The sequence below is a fragment of the Heterocephalus glaber genome, unplaced genomic scaffold (genome assembly GCF_053883595.1).
Source record: "Heterocephalus glaber isolate CG9 unplaced genomic scaffold, H.glaber_assembly_v1.0 deba00001733, whole genome shotgun sequence".
NCBI classification, from domain to species: domain Eukaryota; kingdom Metazoa; phylum Chordata; class Mammalia; order Rodentia; family Bathyergidae; genus Heterocephalus; species Heterocephalus glaber.
Window position 1 is genome coordinate 11,787,603 of NW_028258444.1, and position 26,207 is coordinate 11,813,809.

The following is a 26,207-nucleotide window of genomic DNA, read 5'->3' on the forward strand; positions in this document are numbered from 1 at the left end:
GTAATTATGCTAGAGTCAATGTAGTTGGCCCTGAACATCCCTCAAATTATCTCAAGGATTTCCTGGAGTGATCTTGGAGAACCTGCAACAAAGTTGAGTGTAGCCTCCCTGTGAACCATTAAGCCTGAGGCAGGGCAATTGGCTGGGCAGCAGCTCATCGAGCAGAACAGCTGGGAGCCTGCCCCTTCAGTACTCAGGGGTCTGAGAGCTCAGTGGGGAAGCTTAAAACCCCATATGGGGTCATTTTATGAAAAGCATTTCTTGTGGAGACAGGCATATGTGACGCTGGAGCTGGCTAGGCAATATATTTTCTATAACGCTTTTTCTTAAAAGTTTGTTTTTTTTTTTTTTAAAGTGCACTGGGTAAGGGGCCTGCGTTCTTTGCAGACAGGTGGCCTCTTAAGGCAGGTTCAAAACACATTACTCTGCTTAAAATAAACTATACACTTAGAGGCCTTAACTGTTTCAGAAGGTGTTCTTTGGATATAGGTGGTCTCCAAGGCAATTTTTATTGTACACATTTAATAAATACATTTAATTAATGCTGCTTCATTTACCTGGATGTGCTGTGTCCATCTACATATTCTGAATACAGGATATTAGAATTAGCTTCCATTTTTATGGATGGACTACAACTGTCTTTTCCTATGACCATTTACTATATGGCTTTGGTCATAAAAATATACTTGGGGGTGGTGTTGGGAGAAAGGGATGGATAACTGGTTTGGGATAGTCATTATCCAGCTAGAGTGGGGGAAGAAATTTGCATAGTGTATCTAGAGGATTAAAGGTAATCCTATTGAGAAAGCAGGCATAATGCCTGAAATCCAGGTAGATGAATAAGGTAAATCAAGGCTCTGCTGATCAGAGTGGCCTAGTGTGAAACAAATAAGGAAACAAGTCTTACTTAACCAGAGTGAAGGCTATGATCTGGGCTCATGGTGTAAAGTGACGTTGGCCTTCAAGTAACTGTAAATATCTGGGTACATCAGGCAAGGGAGAAGTATATGAGTAATTATCTCTTTCCTTTACAAGATGGTAGATTTCTTAAGTGCAAATATTGCATCTCATCCATCTTGTACTGTGCCTGGCACCTACAAGCAATCAAATTGGTAATTGAAAAAAAGGAGTGGATTTGTGGAAAAGCTAATACTGTCAGGTATAAGGTTAATGATAATTCTTTCTGGATTTTAATTGTGGGTTCCCTTATATTACTAATAAGTGTATTTTTATATAGAGGTGGGAAAGTAACCCTTTTTCCCACTTCCATCGTCTCCCCAATTTAAGTAAATTGTCTTTATAAAATTAAAGGCATCATAATAATTTTTTAAAATTCAAATTAAATGTTCAAGTCAAATACTGAGTATCTTACCACCTCTAGTTTGAATTTGTATTTGAAACTTGAATGTGTTGGTGCTAGATTGTGCTGTGTGCCTGACTGCAGTTTTCATTTTCTATTAAGTACATGTTATTATATACTGAGGTAGAGTAGAGTAGTAACTTAATTTCATTTTTCGAACTGCGCATTAACTTCATTTCATTTGAGTATATATTCTTTTATCTTATTAAGGTATTCAATGGGAAGATGAAGATGGAGATCCCTGCTAATTCTTTTTTTTAAAAAAGTGGCCACAGGAAAGAAGTTGGATAATATATCCTGTTGGGTGAAAAACTTTAGTGCTTTGTGCCTTCCTACAGTTTGCCTTGAATATTGGGATTTCAAAGGAATATTAGGATTTTAAAAGAATATTAGCCCTTCAAGCATTTGTAAAACAAAGCTCCTGTGGTAGTCCATTTTCTGTTGCTATAAAAAAGAATACCAGAGGCTGGTTGCTTTATGAAGAAAAGAGGTTTATTTAGCTCAGAGTTTTGGAGGATGAAAGTCCACGGTCTGCCTCAACATCTGTTTGGCATTTCATGAGAGTCCTCAGGTTGGTTACAACATGACAGAGAAATGGAAAGGAAGTAGAGCCACATGTGGAAGGGGTCAAGTAAGTAGGGTGGCCTTATTTTAAAATGTCTTCTCAGGAGAACTAACTCTCTCCTTGAGATTAGCATTAATTTCTTCCGGGGCAGTGGAATCCTGTTGTGCCCATCTTCCTCTAGGCCTCACCTCTTGAGGAATCTGACCCCTTCACACCATCATGCTGGGAGCTAAGCTCCTCACATGTCTTTTGGGGCCACACTCAACCATATCCAAAGGATAGCAGCTTCTCTCCTCATGTTCAATGCAGCCTCTCATTATTCTATAACATTTAGAAATGTAGACTAAAATTATGAGCAAAGACCCCACCTGTATATTTTAAGCAAAGGAAAGAACATCTCAAATTTAGAACTCATTTCATCTCCCAGAGCATAATCAGTCATCTTGGACTTTAGGATTTGTTCATGAAGCTATTACTTCAATTAAAATGAAGTTGAGCGAGTATAACCGCCTATCATTACAATCATATCAACTGTGGCCACTATAGAAAACAGTTTTTATACGTTTAATTTGTTTGCATCCCAGAAATTAAATGTGTTCACTTCTTGAATTCATTGTGAGTCTATTTTTGTTCAAAATGTGTTTGAAAACATTCCCCACCAGATATCCTTTTTCTTGACTTAGGAGTTATTTCTTCTGATTTTTTTTCTTAATTTCTCCCCTTTTCTCTTCACCCTAAAAATCATTATTTTTTGCCATTTGCCTATAGCTTGAAAAGGCTCACTCTGTGGGTGTTTGACTAATGAGGAAAAGGCCACAGGGATGTTGCTGGTAGGCACACCCCTTTGCTACTGGGGCCTCCCTCCATGTGCTGACCAAAGACTTGGGCCATGTCTACAGCACATGTGATCTTCTGCGGGCCTCATTTGGGATAACATTTAAATAAAGCTTGCTACAGCAATGCCCAATTGCACAACCCATAATTAGTCTGAATAACATTTTCCATTTTAAACTCTGATTTTACATGATTTACTAGTTGGCCCATAAAATCTTGTTCCAAACTTAAGACTTGGCATAATTTTTTAGCGTAAACAACTTTGCCATAGCAATAAATCATGAGCTCAGTTCTCCAACCTTTGAGGTGAAGACCAAACTCATGTTCTTTACCAGGACAGAGCCCCCACTGGTTTGTGTGAGGGTGCCAACATCCTTGCTGTTGCTGGTTTTTCACACATGCTGTGGAACATCAGCAACAGACTTGGGTTAGGGAAAGTCCCAGGATGCAATTCAGGAAGGGAACATATAAAAGTTCTTGTACTCAGAGAGGTAAAGAAACAGTTAAAGGCTTATCAGAGAAAAGTGAGCATAACATGAATTGAGGAGGGAGAGCATATTTCTCCTTTGGATTTGATAAGTGAGGATAGGAGGGTCTCTGAGAAAATAATCTTACACAGAAAAAAAAAATATATATATATATAATATTTTTCCTCTTCTTTCAGTGAAACATGCCTGCAAGGAATTCTAGCACCTGGTCTTGTACAACCCTGCCCCCTCTCCTCAGAAGGACATTGGCCAATATCCATAAAAAGAAACAAACATTCTTATTTCAAATTATTTATTTGGCAGGGCCAAATATTGTACAATACTGCAGAGGTTCTCCAAGCATGGTCCCTGAGCAGCATTCATGTTACCTGGGAACTCATTAAAAATGTGAGTTCTTGGGACTCTTTCCAGACCTGCTAAGCCAGAAACTGGAGTGGGGCCCAGAAACCTGTGTTTTTATCAGTGATTGTGACACCTGTCAAAGTTTAAGGACTGCTGGCATAGTGGTTAGAATAATGGGGTCGTAGTCAGATAGACCTGTGCTATGATTCAGGTCCTAAATGTCCCCCAAAGGCCCAGGTATCAAAGGGCTGGCTTATGCTTTGTAGCACTGTTGAGAGGTGGTGGAGCTGTGAGGAAGTGGGGCCTACAAGAAGGAAGTTAAGGTCAATGGGAGCATGTCCTTGAGGAAGCCCAGCCTCTCCCCTCTCTCTTGCTTTGTGGCTGCCATGATATAAAGAGGCCTCCTCTACCTCAGGCTCCTGCCATGATACACTAAACAATAGCCAAGCTGCCATGGACTGAAATCTCTGAAACTGTGAGTCAAAGTAAACCTCTTTTCTTTCTATGCTGATAATCTCTAGTATTTGTTAAAATAATGCAAATCTGACTAATACAACCTGTTTTTCTCTCTTGGAGTTCTCCCATCTTTTGCAAGATATCGAGCTTCAATATCTCTGCTTGTAAAAAATAGACATATTAATAATGATGATGATACCATAACAATGACAAATAAAACAACATACCTGCTTTATGGAGCTGTATATTTATTTTGTTTTATTTTATTTTTTGTTTTTTTTTTAATGAGAAGAATATACATTTTAATTATGCTCTGTGATGTTATGGAGTTAAAAATTAACAAATTTCAGTTAGTATAAAATAGATTTATTGTCAATATTTGGTCATTAATACACCCAAGAAAATGAAACATCACTTCATACAAGGCTCAGATACTCTAAGGTGCTAACTTAATTTCACACATGTACTACAAAATAATAAATACTTAAAAATTACAATGCAAGAAAAATATTGTAAGAAATGCAATTGTCCTTTATTTTTAAAGTTCTGCATTTGGGAATATCATGCTACACATCAGAACCCAAACAAACTATGTTTCTTGAGGATATAACGCTCAACAATATATAGGATACACTCTAAAATACCATGACTGACAAGGACCAAAAGTGACCCCCCCCCCTAAAAAAAAAGCCTTCAAAAGATGTTGAAGGCGGAAGATGATCAATGGTTCTATGCTGATTTCTGCTGGGATGGCCTCCTTAATTTATAGACTGACCAGAAGTCTATAGTGGAGGTGAGGCTGTCTCAGGTTTACATAAAAGACTTGCAAAACACAACAGACACAGGCAGTTCTAAGGCACTCTTTCCAATGTTCTTCATTCTTCAACCCTTTCCTTGGACTCCTTGTCCTGTGTCCATGTTTTCTTTAATTTCTTCATAAAGAATACTTTATGAAGCATACTTTGTTGTGTATCATCCAAAATCCAAACCAAAAAGTATTGAGCAAAACAATAGAATCTACCAGTCAGTACATTCTGAAGACACAAATTCTGATTTATACACTAATCATAAGGTTCAGGCATATCCATCGCTCTTTTGCACACATTCTCAACTCCCTTACGTGTTGATCCCAATCTTAATTTGGGGAAATATGGAATTTTAAGATTCTTTCCCCCAATCAGTGATTTGCCTATCAGCAAGCTGCTTTGTCTAGGGACGATATAAGGAACTGTTTGGAATCCTTGGTAAGAATAAATAAAAAGGATATTATCTGTGAATTACTGTTACTAACAGTAGTAGGTTTCTGTAGGTAGGCAAAAAGAATTTACTTCCCTCATTCATCTCAGAAGGGCAAAAAGGTCATCTTAAAAAGGAAAGAAAAAAATCAGATTAGGAAATACAGTAACATATTAATACTATAGTAATAGTAGAGAAGGGAATGCTTATGGCCAACTTAACTTTCTGGCAAGTTCTGGCATTAAAATCAAACTTTCTCTCCCATTCTTCTTCTTTTTTTTTCTCCTCTCATTATTCTTTGTGGAAGATTAACAGGTGCTTTATAGAAAGAGCACGAAAGCCACTTAAATATTTTTCTTCAAAGGTAGGGAATTTCTTTTTGAAATGAGCATGACAGAAAGGAGGGAAAGACAGGGAAATCTCATTCAAAGAGGTGCTCAAACATGCATTGTCCCATTGGTATGTATGCTTCCTTCTCTTCTGGTGTCAACTGGGCCACCAGCCGCTGGTTCACTTCACTGTAGGAGAATGGATGGCCAGCCACCATGACAGTGGGGTCATCTGCTACCTCCTCAAACTCATTGTCATCTTCCTCATCCTCTTCTTGATGATGCATAGCCACAGCAGCTGCTGGCCGGGGTGGAGAGTCATCATCTGACTCACTGGTCTCACTTTCTGAGTCACTGGGATTAGTGGCAGTAACAGGAGCAGCTGCCCCCATGGAGCCAGCTGTGTCAGAGAGAGTCTTTTTCTCATGAATGAGGAGTGCTCACATGACCTCCTCATTACCATCAGGCCCTGCATGGCCTTCCTCATGCTCCTGAAATGCATCCATGTCTATGCCACCTTCCTTCATCTCTTTAGAACTATATGCCCCCTGGACAGTGCTCTCTCTCAGCCATATGGGTCTCTCTTTGGCAGATTTCCCTTCCAGGGAGGCACGATGAACATCTTCTTGGTCATCCATGTTAATGACAACATTCTGTGTATATAAGTCCTCCTAGGAGGTTCCTCTGGTGGTCCACGCTTCCCGGTGGTGACGGCTTGGCTGACCAGCAGCTCTAGCACTAGTGGCTGCTTGGTCCTTGCTCTGTTTCAGGGCTGAGATTTCTGTGGGTTCTGGCTCAAGTATTTCATAGGCCAAGTTCACATCTTCTGTTTCTCAAAGCAATGCATAAATGGGCTCAATTTGTTTATTAAACCTTGCCAAAAGTGTATGTGCATCTTTTTTGGGCATCGCTGATTCACCCTCTTCTACCTCTGTATGGCAAAATGTACAGCAGAAAGTTCTTGTCTAACCTCTTCAATGCTGCTGGAACCTCAGTGAGGACATCTGGGTCTGCCATCTTTAGCAGCAAATTTCAACTTTATTTATATGAAGAGAATCCAGGAACACTCCCGCACTACAGCTTCCCTCTGCTACTCAACTGCCGGCTTGCAGAAGCCCACGCCATCTGTACCTGGAGCTGTATATTTATTAAATGAGCTAATGTATGTAAAGTCCTTAGTATATCATCTGGAAGATCATAAAGGCTTAATAAATGATAATTATTATATTCATACAAATAGAGAAGCAAAGGAGCAATGGGATAAACATTTCCAATTTATTAAGATATAGTAGTAAGATTTATTCTGAACAATTTTAAAAGTTATTTAAATACAATTATATAGTTAATGGAACATATATAAAGTGTCAATAGGGTGTGAGGAATTTACTTGTTGAATAATTTGTGAGAAATTTTTTAAGATAGAAATTAGTCATTCTTTTGTTTCTTTGGAGGAGCTCCAGTTTTCACCTTCACCTTGGACATCTGTCTCCTGGCTTCCAGCACAGACTCTTCAGCTTCCTGATACAGACCTGTATGGAACTCTATGGACTTTGGACTCTGAGTTATATCACCAACTTCTCTGCTTCTGCATGTCACAGATGGACTATGATGCGACTTCTCAGCCTCTACAAGCAGACCCCTACTAGAAAGATTATTGGGTCAGAGGGTAAATAGAGAAAGTCCCCAGCACTGAGGAGGAGGCTTCCTGGCCACAGTACCACCACTCCCAGTGCCTAGGAGCAGAGCTACCCCCAGTGCCCAGGAAGTGAGCTGCTCGGGTGCCAGAAGCACAGCCCCCCCCATCCCCAGTTGAAATGAGAAGACACATAAACAAGCCTCAAAACCATACTTCCAGATCACTTAAAGCAAACCAAAAGGAAAATGAGATGCAACAATCTGGTACTCAACCTCCTGGACTCCCTGAACTGGTAACAAAAGAAGATCTGGAAAAAATGAAATCAGAAATAATTTCTCAATGGGTGAAGGATAAACTGTTGAGAGGTAGCCCCAGTAGCAGGACGGTCCTCTTGTACATCCCTGTGCTCTGACCCATGGTGACAGTGACAACGTGGTGGCATGCCTGCTCATGTTGGTTTAACAATGTCTGCATTGTACTTAGTGAAATGGGTGTCAGATTGTCACGCTCACACAAATTTTTAATAAGAAATCTTTTACAAGGGAGCATCTTTGGACTCTGTTTTTAAAACCTTCTGAACCATAACTTGGAGCCAGCAGAGTAGGCTGTGGCTGTGGACATCAGCCCAACCATCAACATTGCAGTTTGAGAAATTACAATTTACATCCATTCCAAGTTGTAAATGCTAATCGTAATTTTTTTTCCAATAAAAAACCCATTAATTTAGAAATAGTTTCTCAGATAACAATAGAGGTTGTGCCCATAGTGCAAGACATGATTAATAAATCTAGAGAGGAACAGAGGAACATGATGGAATCCCAACATAGGAAGCAAATGGAATTCATAAAACAGATACAAATGATTTCCAGGAGATTAAAAACCCCATTGAAAGTCTACACAGAAGAATGAGCCAATGTAAGGACAGAATTTCAGATATAGAAGATAAGATTGCAATTAGTTACCAGGAAAAGAAAAATTGCTTCAAAATTGTAAGGGACCATGAGAAATCAATCTGGCAGCTGCTAGACAATGCAAAGAAGAATGACATAAGACTGACTGGAGTCAGTGAAGAAACAGGAGAGAGTGCAGATGACATAAAAAAACTATTCACAGAAGTGATGGCAGAAAACTACCCAAGTAGGGGAAAAGAACTTGACACACAGATAAGTGAGGCATATAGGACTCTAAATAGCCTTGATCAAGAAAAATCTACACATAGGCATATAATTGTTAAGATTCCAGAAACCCAAAAGAAGAACAAAGTTCTACAAGCAGTTAGAGAAAAGATACAAATCGCATACAAAGGAAAGCCCATCAGAATAACAGTAGACTTCTCAACACAAACCATCAAGGCAAGAAGAGCTTGGAGTGATATATTCCAAGCACTAAAGGAAAACAGCCTCCAACCCATATTGATGTACCCTGCAAAAGTATCTTTCAAACTTGATGGAGAAATAAGATACTTTCATGACAAAGAGCACCTTAGGAACTTCATGAATACCAAACCAGCACTCCAAAAAATTTTACACAATATCCTAGGAATTGACACTGAGGATCACAACCCCTGGAAGCAAAGCAGAATGAACCCATCTGGCGCAACAAGAAATTAAATGTAAAGGGGGAGAACCCAACAAAAAGAAAAAGTCATGACAATGATAAGTCAATATGTTGAAGTTATAACCATCAATGTTAATGGCCTCAATTCACCAATCAAAAGAAATAGACTGGCAGAATGGGTGAAGAAGCAAAATCCAACAATATGCTGCATACAAAAAACACAATTCAAAATGAAACTCATAGACTGAAAGTTACAGGGTGCAAAACAATGCTCCATGCGATAGGAACCCCCAAAAAAGGAGTAGCTATCCTCTTGGCAGATCAAGTAGATTTCAAACCCACACTGATTAAGAGAAACGAAAAAGGACACTACATCCTTGTAAAGGGAACAGTCCAACAGGAACAGATGAAAATCATAAATATATATGCATCAAACATTAGTGCACCCAACTATATAAAACAAATAGTAATGGACAGGAAAAATCAAATAAGCACTAATACAATAGTAGTGAGGGACCTCAATACCCTGCTGTCACAAATAGATAGATCAACTAGACAAAAATAAGCAACAAAATACTAGAACTCAATTAAACTACTGAACAAATGAACTTAACAGATGTTTACAGCATGTTCCCTCCCACAAATTCAGAATACACAATCTTTTCAGCTGCACATGGGTCATTCTCCAAAATAGAACACATACTCGCTCATAGAACATGTTTAAGTAAGTGCCAAGGATTTGAAATTATCCCCTGTATATTATCAGACCATAGTGTGGTGAAATTGGAGATCAATAACAAAAGAAACACTAAAATCAGGAACAAGGCAAAGATGTCCACTGTCACCACTCCTGTTCAATATAGTTTTGGAAACATTAGCCACAGCAATTAGACAAGAGAAAGAAATAAATGGAATAAAGATAGGAAATGAAGAAGTCAAATTGTCATTATTTGCAGATGACATGATACTCTATATAGAAGACCCCAAGAACTCCACCAGAAGTCTTCTAGACTTAATAACTAAATTCAGTCAAGTAGCTGGTTACAAGATCAACACAAAAAAACAATAGCTTTCCTCTATGCGAGTAACAGACTCACTCAGAGAGAAATAGGACAAATAATTCCTTTCACAATAGCATCCAAAAACTGAAATACCTAGGAATCAACCTAACAAAAGAAATCAAAGAACTCTTCTCTGAAAACTATAGCACTCTGAAAAGAGAGATTGAAGATGATATCAGAAAATGGAAAGACATCCCTTCCTCTTGAGTAGGAAGAATCAACATACTGAAAATGGCCATACTTCCAAAACTGCTATTGAGAAAACAATCCAAAAATTCATTTGGTTCAAGAAGAGACCCAGAATAGCAAAAGCAATTCTAGGCAACAGAGGCATGGCAGGGGTGTCACAACCTCCAACTTAAAACTATACTGCAAAGCTACTGTGATAAAACAGCACAGTACTGGCAAAGAAACAGACCTGAGGACCAGAACAGATTAGAAGAGGCAGAAACAACTCCAGACACACTCAGCGACCTCATCTTTGACAAAGGAGCCAAACACCCTCACTGGAGGAACGATAGTCTCTTTAATAAACGGTGCTGGAAAAATTGGGTTTCAACTTGCCAAAGATTAAAACTAGACCTCAACCTCTCACCATGCACTAGAATAAAATCAAAATGAATTAAAGATCTAAATATTAAGACAGAAACGCTGAACCATCTGGAACCGAGGTTAGGTAGAACTCTTGAAGACACTGGTGTGGGAAAAGATTTTATGAACAAAACCTCAGTTGCCTGTGAACTAGCACAAACAGTCAACAAGTGGGATCTCTTCTTACTAAACAGCTTCTGCATAGCAAGAGAAACCACCAACACTGTGAAGAGACAACCCACAATGTGGGAAAAAATTTTCACCTGCTATTCTTCAGACAAAGGTCTACTATCTAGAATCTATGAAGAACTTTAAAAAATCAGACCTTCCAAATTTAAAGACCCAATCCAAAAATGGGCATCTGAAATGAACAGACATTTCTCACACAAAGAAGTAGAAATAGCAAATAAACATATGAAAAATGTTCCACATCACTGGTCATTAGAGAGATGCAAGTGAAAACAACACTGAGATTCCACCTCATCCCAGAAAGAATGGCTGCTATCATGAAATCAACCAATAACATATGCTGGTGGGGCTGTGGGGAAGGAGGAACCCTGCTCCACTCCTGGTGGGAGTGCTGACTGGTGCAACCCCTGTGGAAATCAGCATGCAGACACCTGAAAGAACTAGGACTAGAAGTCCCATTTGACCCAGCTATTCCCCTGCTGGAATATCTTCCCCAAAGAATTAAAAGAATCATACCACAGTGATACATGTGCACCCATGGTCATAGCAGCACAATTTGTAATAGCTAAAACTTGGAAACAGGCCAATTGCCCATCAACTGGAGACTGGATAAAGAAAATGTGTGTTTTTTTTTTTTTTTTATAAAATGGAGTACTAATCAGCCATCAAAAATGAGAAATTAGAGACATTTATAGCTAAATGGATGCACACTGAGGCAATACTCTTAAGTGAAATAAGTAGAACACACATGTGTAAATACTGAATAGATTCTCTAATGTGAGAAACTGAAAGTGTAAATAAAGACTAGAAGGTATAACAGATACTGTGAAATAGGAAGAAAAGGGGTAAAGGGGAAGGGGACGTGGGAGGGCTAGGGGAAAGAAGGGAATGAATTAATATGAGAAATTGAAAAATGGAAACATAGTCTTTGTTAAGTAGGGTGTGATGGAGGGGTTGAAGGGAGGGCAGGGGAAGGGGGAAACATAAGAACCAAGAGAGATTATGTAAAGGTGCAAATTCCTAATGATGATTATCATTATATACCTAAAATATACCAATGAAATTAATTAAAAAAAAAAGAAGTCCAACTCCTAAACTTAAGAAAACAAAAGAAATTAGTCAATGTTTACAAAATGTTTTTTTTTTTTAGTACTGGGAATCGAACTCAGGACCTTGCCCTTGCGAGGTATGTGGCAGAACCACTGAGCTAAATCTGAGGCCCCAGTATTTACAAAATGTTTCAAAGATGAATGTTAGTATAGAAGTTATAAAATTATGTTAAAGATTATAAATCTATCATTATCTATAAAAATTAAAATATGCAGTTCTGCTACTTCTTATAATTGCACATATTTATTTCCTAAATTAATGCCATAGGAAACAATGAAGAGAGAAGATTGAAATGTAACTTCAATAAGGAAAAATTGTTTTAAGTAAAAATACACCATAATAATAAATTCTTAACTACTTGTAATTTTTGGCTTGTCAAAAGTTTTGTCATTAGTACTCTAAGTAAAAACAAGGGAGCTTTCACTTTGAAATCTATAATTTATATTCTGAATTTTTATACCTTAAAAGTAGCCTGAAATTTTACTTTCTCTCCATATATATACAGATTTCTGTTCCAAGTTTAATTCTTCATCCATCCATCCACCCACCCATGTATTGCCGGTAGTATTGACGTCTTATTTTTCAAAAGAACTACATGGTCTGGGCTTAGTGGTGCACACCTGTAATAACCAGATACTTAGGAGGCTGAGGCAGAGTACCACCATTCGAGCCCAGACTGTATCTCAAAATAAAAACGAAAAAGGGATGGAGATGTAGCTCAGTGGTAGCCTGTATAGCACATATGAAGCCTTGAAGCTTAATTCCTATCACCACAAAACAAGAAATCAGAAAAACAAAAAACTGTATGGCCACAATTGAAAATTTTTATTCTTCCATTGAACCTAAGAGCAAATGATGACAATAGGAGATGAAAATTGTTTAAATTTGGAGTACAACATTATAAATACTTTCATAGAAAACTTCCAGAAAGCAGCGTTGCTTGTGCATGGGGATGAGAGATTCAGGACAAGGAGCCCGCTTGCACTGTAAAGTCCCTGCATGGTAATGGCGACCTATGGGAAAATGGGAAATGTCCTCTCTGTGAAAGTCCAGTCAGGAGGCTCAGATGAGACAGGCTTCTTGTTTCCTCTTCCTCTTTATTTCTGGACTGGAAGAGAGGGTGCTAGGAAACAGCATATGGAATCCAAAAATAGGATGTGACAATAAGTTGGATCTGGGTGCAAGTCCCTTCATTACTTTCTAGCTGTGTGACCTTGGGTGAGTCACCTCTCTGAGACTTAGTGTTTTTGAAAGGTATTAAACAGCTATAATTGAGCTCAAATAAGATAATACATATGGGCTGGGGATTTAGCTCAGTGGTTCTGGCGCCTGCCTCGCAAGTACAAGGTCCCAAGTTTGATCCCCGCTATCAAAAACAACAACAACAACAACAACAAACCCAATAAGATAATACATAGAAAATATGACAAAACTGCAAAATATGACAAATGTTAGTTGTTATTATTAAGGTTTTTACCCAAGATTATTAGGTCAGGGCTCTATTGTCTTTTTCTTTTACCTTAACCACTCCAAAAAAGTCAGTCTGGAAGTGTCTTTCACCTCCTTAGTTATTTTATGCTAAGTATTTTATTCTTTGTGATGCTCTTATACCTGGGATTGTTTTCTTGACGTTTTTCAGATGGTACACTCTTAGCGTCTGGAAATGCTATTTTTTGTGTTCAATTTGTATCTTGGAACTTTATGTCTACACGTTATTTGCTATTTCTAACAGTTTTCTTGCTTGAATCTTTCTGAGATTTTTAGGAGTTGAATTTTTAGGATTTTTCTATATAGGAAGATTATGTTGTCTGCAAACAGTGATAATTTCACTTCTTCCTTTCCTATTTGGATGCATTTCTCTCCCTCTTAATTGCTCTGTCAAGGACTTCTAGTACTGTCTTTAACAGACGTGGGAATGGAGTGGCAATTCTTGTCTTGTTCTTGATCTTAGAGGAAAAGAATTCAGCTTTTCACTGTTGAGTACAGTGTTAGCTGTGGGCATGCCATCTGTCCTTTATTATCTTGAGATACCTTTCTTCTATTTGTTGAGAGTTTTTATCACAAAGGATATTTAAGTTTGTTAGATATTTTTCCTAGAGTTAATGAGATGATCATATGGTTTTAGTCCTTTATTCTACTAATATGATCATCACCTTTATTGTTTTTCATATGTTGAATGATCCCTGCAAATTTCACTTGATTTTGTGCATAATTTATTCAAAATGTTATTAAATATGGTTACAGTATTTTGTTGAGGACTTTTGGATCTATGTTCATCAGGGATATTGGCCTGTAGTTTTCTTGTAGTCATTTTCTTGCTTCAGTATTGGGTTTATGTGAACTCATAAAATGAATTTGGAAGTATTTCCATCCTTTTGATTTTTTGGAAGAGTCTGAGAAGAATTGGTATTCATTCTTTTTTAAAGTGTTTTCCAGTATTCATTCATGAAATCATCTTTTCAGACTTTTCTTTGACTTGAGACAATTTTTTGCTGATTAGATCTCTTTGTTATTGATCTCATATTTTCTATTTTTCATGATTCAGTCTTGCTAAGTTGTATGTGTCTAGAAATTTATTCATTTCTTCTATGTTATACAATTTATGGCTATTACTTGTATATTCTGTAATGATGTTTTATATTTTTGTGGAAATCTTGTAATGTCTCATTTTAAATTTCATAATTTACTTATTAGAATCTCCTGTCTTTTTTTTCTCTAGGTTTGTCAGTTTTGGTTATCTTTTCAAAAATCAACTCCCAGTGTCATTAATCTTTGTTTTTCTGTGTTTTATTTATTTTTCCTCTTGTTTCCTTTCTTCTGCTAACTTTGGGCTTAGTTTTTCTTTTCTTATTCATTAAAGTACTAAGTTAAGTTGTTTTTGTGTCATCTTTCTGTTTAATGTATGTTTTATTGCTATAAACATCTCTCTTGGAACTGCTTTTGCTGTATTCTATATGTTTTGGTATGCTCTAATTTCATTTTATTTCAAGCTATTTCACTTTTGGTTGTTCAGGTATGTGGTGTTCAACTTACATGTATTTGTGAATTTTTTGAAATTCTTACTGTTATTGATTTCTAGTTTCATGCCATTGGGATCAGAAAAGATACTTTATATGATTTTAAATCTTCCTAATTTTGTGTCATGTAAAAAATATATGATCTGTCCTGGAGAATAGTCCATGTGCCCTGGAGAAATACATGTATTTTATTGCTGTTGGATGAAATGTCCTGTACATGTTGGTAGAGTGCCTTGGTCAAGTCCACAGTTCTATGTTGACTTTTCTGTCTAGAGGGATACTCAGGTGATACTGGGGTATTAAAGTCCCCTACTTGTCTCTTCCGCTCTGTTAATATTTGCATCTATCTATCTATCTATCTATCTATCTATCTATCTATCTATCTAATTTCCTCATTGAAGGGAGTGGATCATGGGGATGTGACTGTAAGGACTGTATCCGTTTCCTGGTGCCTTCCTCTCTGACTCTTGACTTTCCCTCTGCTTCCTGGGTTCCATGAGGTGGGTAGCTTTTTTCCACCACTCCCTTCTGCCATGATATTCCTGTCTTGGAGTCATTTTATCATGGGTTGAATCCTTTGAAACCATGAGGCAAATGAAAACTCTCTTCATTTAAGTTGTGTGTATCAGGTATTTTGTCACAGTGATGGAAAGCTGATTAAGACAGTTTAATAGAAATATTTTGTATTGTTTATTCCAATGAATGCTATTGATCTTGATATATTTATTTTGAAATAGTCATTTCATTCCTGAATTTCTCATAATATTTTTCAGGTGATGTGTTTGAAGCCACTTGACTCTTAGAGAATGCTTTTAGATCTGATATGGGATAAGTTATAAAATGATTATCAGTACCTATTTGGTCTTCAGCTATTTAATGATGCACGCATCTCTCACCTAGACAGCAGCAACCTGTCTCAGACATTTCCCCATGTCTCCCTTAACTGGCCTGTAATATTTCCTACACATGCCATGGCCTGCATTGCTGAAGGGTGAGAAATGAAGGTGGGAGATTAAGAAAGACAGACAAAGACAACGATAAAGCTGATAGAGCTGGGGCCAGATGGAAACTTCTTCTCCTGATGGGATAAAAGGGCTGGCTGCCAAAGACAGCATGTTTATTTATAGTGTAGAGATAAGGGAAATGCAGGGGGAGGTCAAAAGGGATGACTGTGATTGGAACAGGGAGAGTGGCTAGGGTCTGCAGAAGATTCTGCTTGAATATTCTCTGGCGAATGGGCGGGAAGGAAGATAGTCCTCTTCTCAGCCAGGCCTTGCTCCATTGTGCCTTCTTGACACCTGTTCTCCTCCCACTGGGGCCTGCCTTGTTTGCAGGTGGAGGTGAGTTACGTCTGGCCATAGCAGCGCTCTTGGCATGTACATGCTTTCCTGTTTTACCCATAACCTCACTCTTGCTCTCCACTTTCTTCAGGTAACCTACTTAGTGCTGTCTTCCAATTTTACCTCTTTATGCTTCCTTGGTTTCATTGTATCTCCAGATCCATTTATGAGATTATCTATCTACTACCTTCAGTTCTTTGGAGCTCTGTTTTTCCTTTCCCTTCCCCACAAAGTGGGTTAGAGCCATGAATATGAGCGGCCTTCACTCAACTTTTTTGATTTTCCCAGATATCTCCACAGAATTATCTGACCAGAACAACAACTTAATTTTCATTGACCACTTGCTAGCCTTGGGGCATTTTGTTAGGTTTTAAGGAAAATGACATGAATATTGTAGATGTTTGTGCTACCCCTCCCCATGGAGCTGAAATTCTGTGGGGAATCTGATATTGAAAGGAAAATTCTTTGTATTTATTCCAGGCTCCTTGTTAGTGCTGAAAGGCTTTCATTTCCGCTATCAATGATTGAGAGAGTGGAGAGTTAAAACCAAAGGGAGACAAAATAAATTTCGTTAAAAAGACATAATAAACTTTATACAAACTTTGCAAAATTTTTATTATTTGTGTATATGATTTATTTTTATATACTGCTATTATTTCCCATATTGCTTGTAAAGTCCCCTAGGAGTAAAGGATTACTCATACACTTTTCTTTCCCCACAGCATAGCCAAGAAAATTGCACAGAATTGATGTTCCGTACTAATGTCTCTTTGAATGGGATAACTTGATAATATCCTCCAGACTCTTTCAGTGGGTCTCATTTAGTTTGTTTCCTGAGGCACTTCAAGTGACAACTTCATTTTCCTTGAGGTTTGGAGTTTTCAAAAAAGCAAGGGAGAAATGGGCATGTTAAGTGGAGATGCCTGCAATTGTGGTCTTGGGTGGTATCTTTTGTTGTGTTAAATGAGAGAACTCACTCTCATCTGTGGTTTGCTAATTATTGTTTTTCTCCTTGCAGAACAAAGAAGTAGGAAAAAAGCCTTTTAAAGAAAAACCAAAGAATTATTATAGATCTTTTCTTTTGACCTTCTTAAACAAGAACAGGCCTAGATGGTGTCATTTTAAAATCTTGCTCTAAGTAGTATTGATTTTATTTTACCCAATTTTGTTTGTGTGTTAGATGAATACTACCTCTACATAGAGTGACTAAAGTTTCTCAACTGTCTACTCTATATACAAAATAGTATTTGTCTTCTTCCGTGTTTGATTAATGACTAAGTTTCCTTATATATTAACTTTATGATGTTATATTAGTTGTCCTCAGAATTTTTCTTTTTGTAAGGATGGACTAACGTTTTAGGCTGCTGGAGACAAAGAGTCCATAAAGATTGTATTTGGAATTTTTTCCTTATTATTCCCATATGACAAATTCACAAGTTAGAAGAAACCCTGGATGTTGTACTGCATGATTCAGAAATATGTACTTTTGTCACAGAGTTTGTGTGTTTTCTTTCTAGATTTTCTTCCTATCCATCTGGCTTAAGAGCTCCATTAAGTACTAAGAAAACTTATAGAATAAGTTTCATAAGGAGCTTATGAAAAACTCCAAAATAATTTTTTCAATCTTCATAGATTGCTTCAGGGATTTATAAAAAAGTGAGGGGAGATTTGCTATTTCATTTGTCATATTCAAACCAGAAACATATTGAAGTTCTAACAGTTCAGCATTGGACTGTTTCTCAGCAGACATTCAAATGAGGATACAAATCAGATTTACAAATGTCATTAAAATTCTTGTTTATATTGGTCACACATCGGAGAGGTGACAGCATGCTGGTCCTATAGAAGAGTAACTCGTGGGTAGTGCATATCAGACCTGTTCATCTTTTTGTTTTGATTGGCAGACCATTTTTAGCTCTTTGCTAGGGTGCCAAATCCACTTAAAATTAGAACAAAACCACTTAGCCAAGCAAATGAAATGCTCTTTATAATAAAAAATGGCATCTAGTATATGGCAAAGATTGTGAAGATGATGGTATAAAGCCTTCCAAGTATATCTTAGGGAACCCTTAGTTTTGAGAATTAACAAAGATAAAATTTGAAAGCATTGTGTTTGAGTATCTGGTATCTTACTTAAGGTGTTACTAATTTCAAAGCTGGGCTTACAAATTCCTGTTCACATGTTTAAGTCTCTTGGCAAATATGTTTGGGAGAAAGAACGAAAAGGGAGACATGAGGAATTTTTAAAATAGATTTTTATGAGTGCCTGTTAATTTTACAAAATATTAGGTTTCACTGTGGTATTTTCATACATGCATATAACATATTTTGATCATATCCTTTCCCCCATGACTCTCCCTTACATCCCCTCCCCCTCTCCCTTCCTCTTGTCCAGTAATACACAAAGATTTTGATTTTAGACATTTTAATGGAATGTACTCACCAAATGAATAAAGGATCACAGTTAGACAATGAATATGGCGAGAAAGATCCATTTAAAACCCAACACATTTGATTTTGAAATATACAATATTGCCCTTCTATATTTTCCAAAAATATAACTTATTCTTGAATGCATCCACGTTGTTGTATCCTTGCCAAATATGCTTTTCTTTTTGTCTCTTGCAGTAGATGAAATGGTTACATGCTCAAAGGTCAGACATGATTTTAAAAGTCAAGTGCTTGTTTAGGCACTGATGTACTTTTATTGATACAATTAAAGTATATTATCTTACCTTACCTACCTCAGGCTTTTTTTTGGTGGCCTTACACTTTTGAGGTTTTGCTTTGTTTTGTTCTATGCAGTGTGAAAACGAGGATTCTTAAATCTTTTAGGGATTAAGGGTTAGTTTCTGGAGATTATTTTAATAACATTCGTTAACCTTTATTGATACCAGGTCCTAGTCAGCTAAATATTGTACACTCATTATTTAATTTAACCACAGCTTCACTATGGTTTAGATACTATTTGTTTTTCCTGACAGTGTGCACATTTGGAAGTTTAGGCTCAGAAAGGTTAATAATTTGCTAAAATGACAGAGTTGGGATTTGAACCTGGGCTCAATGACCATAGAGTGGTAACTACTGTTTACTACTAGTGCCCCCTTTACTGCCTGGTAAAGTGGTCATCAGGAAGGCTGGGTGAAAAACAAAGTTGGAGCACCTGAATTCTCTGGTGTGATAGACACTTGGTTGTTTATCCAACAGCTGTTTCCACATCATGCTAATTTTGTCCAGGTGCTGGTCAGCTAAGAACTCCGAGCATTCTCCAGTCCTGGTAAGTTAAATAGTAATTAGTCCAAACTTAATCTTGTAATTCCAACATGTTTGTACTAACTGGTTTGGGAATGGCCTTGGGACATAATTCTTGTTCCATAAGACATAAAAATAATTCTACCTACACCAGTGTCTTAAAGAGTTCTACCTAACCTCTGTTCCAGCCGGTTCAGCATTTCTGTTTTTATATTTAGATCTTTAATCCATTACAATTTTAGATTAGTGCATGGTGAGAGACACAGGTCTAGTTTTAATCTTTGGCGAGTTGAAACCCAATTTTTCCAGCACTATTTATTAAAGAGGCTATCTTTCCTCCAGTGAGGGTATTTGGCTCCTTTATCGAAGATGAGATGGCTGAGTGTGTCTGGAGTTGTTTCTGCATGTTCTAATCTGTTCCACTTGTCCTCAGGTCTGTTTCTTTGCCAGTTCCATGCTGCTTTTATCACTGTAGCTTTGTAGTATAGTTGTAGGTTGGGGATTGTGATATCCCCTGCCATGTCTCTATTACCTAGAATTGCTTTTGCTATTCTGGGTCTCTTCTTATTCCAAATGAGTTTTTGGATTGTTTTCTCAAGGTCTGTGAAGTATGCTGCTGGGATTTCAATTGGAATTGCATTGAATCTATATAGCAGTTTTGGAAGTATGACCATTTTCATTATATTAATCCTTCCTACCCAGGAGCAGGCAGTGTCTGTCCATTTTCTGATATCATCTTCAATCTCTTTTCAGAGTGCTATAGTTTTCAGAGAAGAGGTCTTTGATTTCCTTCGTTAGGTTGATTCCTATGTATTTCAGATTTTTGATGCTATTGTGAAAGGAATTATTTGTCCTATTTCTCTCTGAGTGAGTCTGTTATTTGTATAGAGGAAAGCTATTTTTTTTGGTGTTGATCTTGTAACCAGCTACTTTACTGAATTTGGTTATTAAGTCTAGAAGACTTTTGGTGGAGGGCTTGGGGTCTTCTATATAGAGTATCATGTCATCTGCAAATAATGACAATTTGACTTCTTTTTTTTGTATTAAATTCTTTTATTGGTGCATTTTAGGTATACAACACAATTACATTTCTCATTGGGAATTGTACCTTTACATAATGCATCTTGGTTCTTCTTTTTTCCCCATTTCTAGCCCTCCCTTCACCCCTTCCACCTTTCCCTATTTACAAAGACTTTATTTCCATTTTTTCCATTTCTCATCATTTTTCCTTTCCCTTTTTTTCTTTCCCCTGCCCCTCCCACTACCCCTACCCCTTTGGACCTTTTCTTCCTATTTTACATTATTGATTATTCATTTAATCATTGGTACATTTTAGGTATACAATATAATGACATACATCATTGGAAATTTACACCTTTACATAGTCTCTCTTGGTTCTTATTTTTACCCTTTCCCAGCCCTCCCTTCAACCCCTCCAGTCCTCCCTATTTACAAAGATTTTGTTCCTATTTTTCCATTTTCTCATATTAATCCCATTCCCTTCTATCCTTTCCCCTAGCCCTCCCACTTCCTTCCCCTTTGCCCCTTTTCTTCCTATTTCACATTATCTATTTTACATTTAGTCCTTATCTACACTGTCAGTTTCTCACACCAGAGAAACTATTTGGTATTTACACATGTGTGTCCTATTTATTTCACTTAAGAGTATTGCCTCAATGTGCATCCACTTAGCTATAAATGTCTCTAATTTCTCATTTTTCATGGCTGAGTACTACTCCATTTTATAAAAAAACCACATTTTCTTTATCCACTCTCCTGTTGATGGGCATTTAGGCTGTTTCCAAGTTTTAGCTATTACAAACTGTGCTGCTATGAACATGGGCGCACATATATCACTGTGGTATGATTCTTTTAATTCTTTGGGGAAGATCCCCAGCAGTGGAATAGCTGGGTCAAATGAGACTTCCAGTCCTAGTTCTTTGAGGTATCTCCATACTGATTTCCACAGTGCTTGCACCAGTCTACAGTCCGACCAGCAGTGGAACAGGGTTCCTCTTTCCCCACAGCCCCGCCAGCATTTATTATTGGTGGATTTCATGATAGCAGCCATTCTTTCTGGAGTGAAGTGGAATCTCAGTGTTGTTTTCATTTGCATCTCTCGAATGATCAGTGATGTTGAACATTTTTTCCTGTATTTATTTGCTATTTCTACTTCTTTGTCTGAGAAATGCCTGTTCATTTCAGATGCCCATTTTGGGATTGGGTCTTTAAATTTAGGAGGTCTGATCTTTTTAAGTTCTTCATAGATTCAAGATAGTAGACCTTTGTCTGAAGAAGAGCAGGTGAAGATTTTTTCCCACATTGTGGGTTGTCTCTTCACACTGCTGCTGGTTTCTGTTGCTGTGCAGAAGCTTTTTAATAAGAAGAGATCCCATTTGTTGATTGTTTGTGCTATTTCACGGGCAACTGAGGTTTTGTTCATAAAATCTTTTCCTACACCGATGTCTTCAAGAGTTCTACCTAACCTCTGTTCCAACTGGTTCAGAGTTTCTATTTTAATATTTAGAACTTTAATCCATTTTGATTTTAGTTTAGTGCATGGTGAGAGATATAGGTCTAGTTTTAATCTTTGGCAAGTTGAAGCCCAATTTTTCCAGCACCATTTATTAAAGAGGCTATCTTTCCTCCAGTGAGGGTGTTTGGCTCCTTTATCAAAGATGAGATGGCTGAGTGTGTCTGGCGTTGTTTCTGCATCTTCTAATCTGCTCCACTGGTCCTCAAGTCTGTTTCTTTGCCAGTACCATGCTGTTTTTATCACAGTAGCTTTGTAGTAGAGTTGCAGGTTGGGGATTGTGATACCCCTGCCATGTCTCTGTTACCTAGAATTGCTTTTGCTATTCTGGGTCTCTTCTTGCTCCAAATGAATTTTTGGATTGTTTTCTCGAGGTCTATGAAGCATACTGCTGGGATCTCAATTGGAATTGCATTAAATCTATATAGCAGTTTTGGAAGTATGGCCATTTTCACTATATTAATCCTTCCTACCCAGGAGCAGGGGATATCTGTCCATTTTCTGATATCATCTTCAATCTCTCTTTTCAGAGTGCCATAGTTTTCAGACAAGAGGTCTTTGATTTCTTTCATTAGGATGATTTCTAGGTATTTCGGTTTTTTGGATGCTACTGTGAAAGGAATTATTTGCCCTATTTCTCTCTCAGTGAATCTGTCATTGGTGTAGAGGAAAGCTATTGATTTTTGTGTGTTGACCTTGTAACCAGCTACTTGACTGAATTTGGTTATTAAGTCTAGAAGACTTTTGGTGGAGTTCTTGGGGTCTTCTATATAGAGTATCATGTCATCTGCAAATAATGACAATTTGACTTCTTCATTACCTATCTTTATTCCTTTTATTTCTTTCTCTTGTCTAATTGCCATGGCTAATGTTTCCAAAACTATATTGAACAAGAGTGGTGATAAGGTAGGAAAAGACTTTATGAACAAAACCTCAGTTGCCCGTGAACTAGAACAAACAATCAACAAGTGGGATCTCTTCTTATTAAAAAGCTTCTGCACAGCAAAATAAACCACCAACAGTGTGAAGAAACAACCCACAATGTGGGAAAAAAACTTCACCTGCTTTTCCTCAGACAAAGGTCTACTATCTTGAATCTATGAAGAACTTAAAAAAAATTAGACCTCCCAAATTTAAGGACCCAGTCCAAAAATGGGTCTTTTTCTCAGACAAAGAAGTAGAAATAGCAAATAAACATATGAAAAATTGTTCAACATCACTGGTCATTTGAGAGATGCAAATGAAAACAACACTGTGGTTCCACCTCACTCCAGAAGGGATGGCTGCTATCATGAAATCAACCAATAACAAATGCTGGCAGGGCTGTGGGGAAAGAGGAACCCTGCTCCACTGCTGCTGGGAATGTAGACTGATGCAACGACTGTGGAAATCAGTATGGAGATACCTCAAAGAACTAGGACTGGAAGTCCCATTTGACCCAGCTATTTCCCTGCTCGGTATCTTCCTCAAAGAATTAAAAGAATCATTCCACAGTGGTATATGTGCACGCATGTTCATAGCAGCACAATTTGTAATAGCTAAAACTTGAAAGCAGTCCAAATGCCCATCAACTGGAGACTGGATAAAGAAAATGTGGATTTTCTATAAAATGGAGTACTACTCAGTCATAAAAATGAGAAACTAGAGACATTTATAGCTAAATGGATGCACATTGAGGCCACACTCTTAAGTGAAATAAATAGGACACACATGTATAAATACTGAAAAGTTTCTCTGCTGTGAGAAACTGAAAGTGTGAATAAGGACTAAAACGTGTAATAGATAATGTGAAATAGGAAGAAAAGGGGCAAAGGGGAAGGGGAAGTGGGAGGGGCAGGGGAAAGGAAAGAAGGGAATGGAATTAATATGAGAAAATGGAAAAATAGAAACAAAATCTTTGTAAATAGGGAGGGATGGAGGGGTTGAAGGGAGGGCTGGGCAAGGGTGAAAAATCAGAACCAAGAGAGATTATGTAAAGGTGCAAATTTCCAATGATGAATGTCATTGTATTGTATACGTAAAATGTACCAATGATTAGAATGAATAATCAATAATGCAAAATAGGAAGAAGAGGTCCAAAGGGGTAGGGGTAGTGGGAGGGGCAGGGAAAAGGAAAGAAGGGAAAGTAAAAATGCTGAGAAATGGAAAAAATGGAAATAAAATCTTTGTAAATAGAGAAGGGTGGAAGGGGTGAAGGGAGGGCTAGGAATGGGGAAAATAAGAACCAAGATGCATCATGTCAAGGTACAAGTTCCCAATGAAAAACGTAAATGTGTTGTATACCTAAAATGTACCAATAAAAGAATTTAAGTAATTGAAAAAAATAATTCTATCTAATGACTTCTGGAAATGTGTATTTTGTTCTGAAGTAAAGTAGGAAGGAGATTAATTCTTTCCTCCTTTTCTGAACATTGATGGGTAGAAGCACAAGTAGGAGCAGCTGCAGCCAGCTTGTAACCGTGAGGACCTAAGACTGAGGGAAAAAGATAGCCCATTAGGAGAAATCAGTCCAAAAAGGCTGAGAAATCTTAGGTTCTTGAGAATGTTGTTAAACTACACTTGATCTTAGCCAAAAGGCTGAGAAGTGATAGAGAATGTTGTTAAACTGATGAGTTAATCCACTCTGGAACCATCCTATCTTTAAACTTTTAGTTTGGAAAAAACAAATAAAAGTGTCCAACTGATTAAGCTATGTTTTTTGGTACCAAACATCTAATTGATACAAGACATACAGTTTCTGGCTTCCAATATCTTCTACACATCCTATTCCTTTACAGATGATACCATTCTCTATGTGTTTGTATTTGTGTTTTATAGTTTGTGTTAGGTTACAAATTGGCTAAAAGATTTCCTGAACAGATGTTTGAGACTTTCTCAAAGAGAGGTCTTTTGAACAAAAGTGGGTAGTTTTTGTCTTTAAAGAATAAATATTTATAGTCTTTCCAAGCCTCTAAAGATGTTCAGGAAGAAAATTGTAAGTGAATGTTATATCACATACAGAGTGGAATCAACAATATACACGAGAACCCTCTGGGAACTGTCAAGCTACATGAAATTCTACACATCTTTAGGCAAATCTATAGAGCCTGCACAAAGTGAGCAGTAAGAACTGTGAGTATGTTTGTGACCCTCCAGGGCAGTTTTCTTTCCTCTTGGGAATATCTGTCAACAATTAATAATGCTCATCCATAAGTATGCTGTTATTATCATCATGTGACTATTTAAATAATTCAGCTGAAGTTTAAAGTATTCTCAACTTTAACTTCATGTATGAAGAGATCCTAACTAACTGGAACAAGGGCTGATTCTTATTTTGCATTTTTGTAGTATATGGGATGTTTAAGGCATGCTGCAAGGTCTCAGTTGCAGTCTCTCATCCCCCGCTGTGGTATGTCTTCCTTGTTGGCAGCATGCACACTACAGTTCACTAACCAGAGTCAGAGTCCTTTCTTTTTATACATACCTTCATAGTGACAAGGAATATTTCTCATCATTGCTTCACTCGATTTTTTTTAGGATGGGGCATCATAGACTGTTTACTTGTAAATGGATGGGCTTGTCTGTAAGACTGGCTCAGTTTACCTGAATCATGAATGTTTTCTGCCTCAGTTTATCAGAATTATGAATGTTGGGTTTTTTTCTTGATTCATGCAACCAAGTATAGTGTGTCTGGGCGCGCTTCCCATGGGTTTGGGGGATGCTCTAGTTCCTTCAGATAAGATGTCTGGCTATTTAGTAAATGTCTTCTTTAGTTTGTTCTGCTCAGTTAGTAACCAAGCCTGGTGAATTTATCCATTTGTCTATGAGTGTGTTTCCTTTAGCAAACAGTGACTTCCTCGAGGGCAAGGGCTCTTGTACTTTTAAATCCCCAGACGATCACACAATGCTTGGTACTAAGTAGCAGCTGATTTATAATCCCCTTTTCATCTTTTCATTGTACGGAGCACTAAGAAAGATCTAAGGACAAATAGAGCATTATGTCCTATCCTGACATTTCATCTGAGTATAGAAAGGGCTGAGTAAAAGCCAACCCAGTTCTATACACAGCCCAAGATTCCAAGACGATGCATATTTTCCTGGAATTGATTTGTCCTGGACAACAAGGGCAAGAAGCCAGATGTATATTTGTAGGAAATCCATGGTGCTCTTGTTACAGCTGTCAGAGCCAGAGCAACAATCTCTCCCTTCCCTTTAAGTACTAGCTTTTGGAATTGACAGACCCATTAATAGGGTATGTCCATGATTACTAAAGAATGGAAAACTGGAAAAAATATTAACTTTAGAACTATAATTGATTATCCACAAATTGTA

General features: G+C 37.5%; 1 pseudogene; it reads right to left on the reverse strand.

Annotated features, from left to right (window-relative positions):
* Positions 1-5,702: 5,702 nt before the first annotated feature.
* Positions 5,703-25,365, reverse strand: LOC101721086 (general transcription factor IIE subunit 1-like; annotated as a pseudogene).
* Between the last annotated feature and the right edge of the window lie 842 nt (positions 25,366-26,207).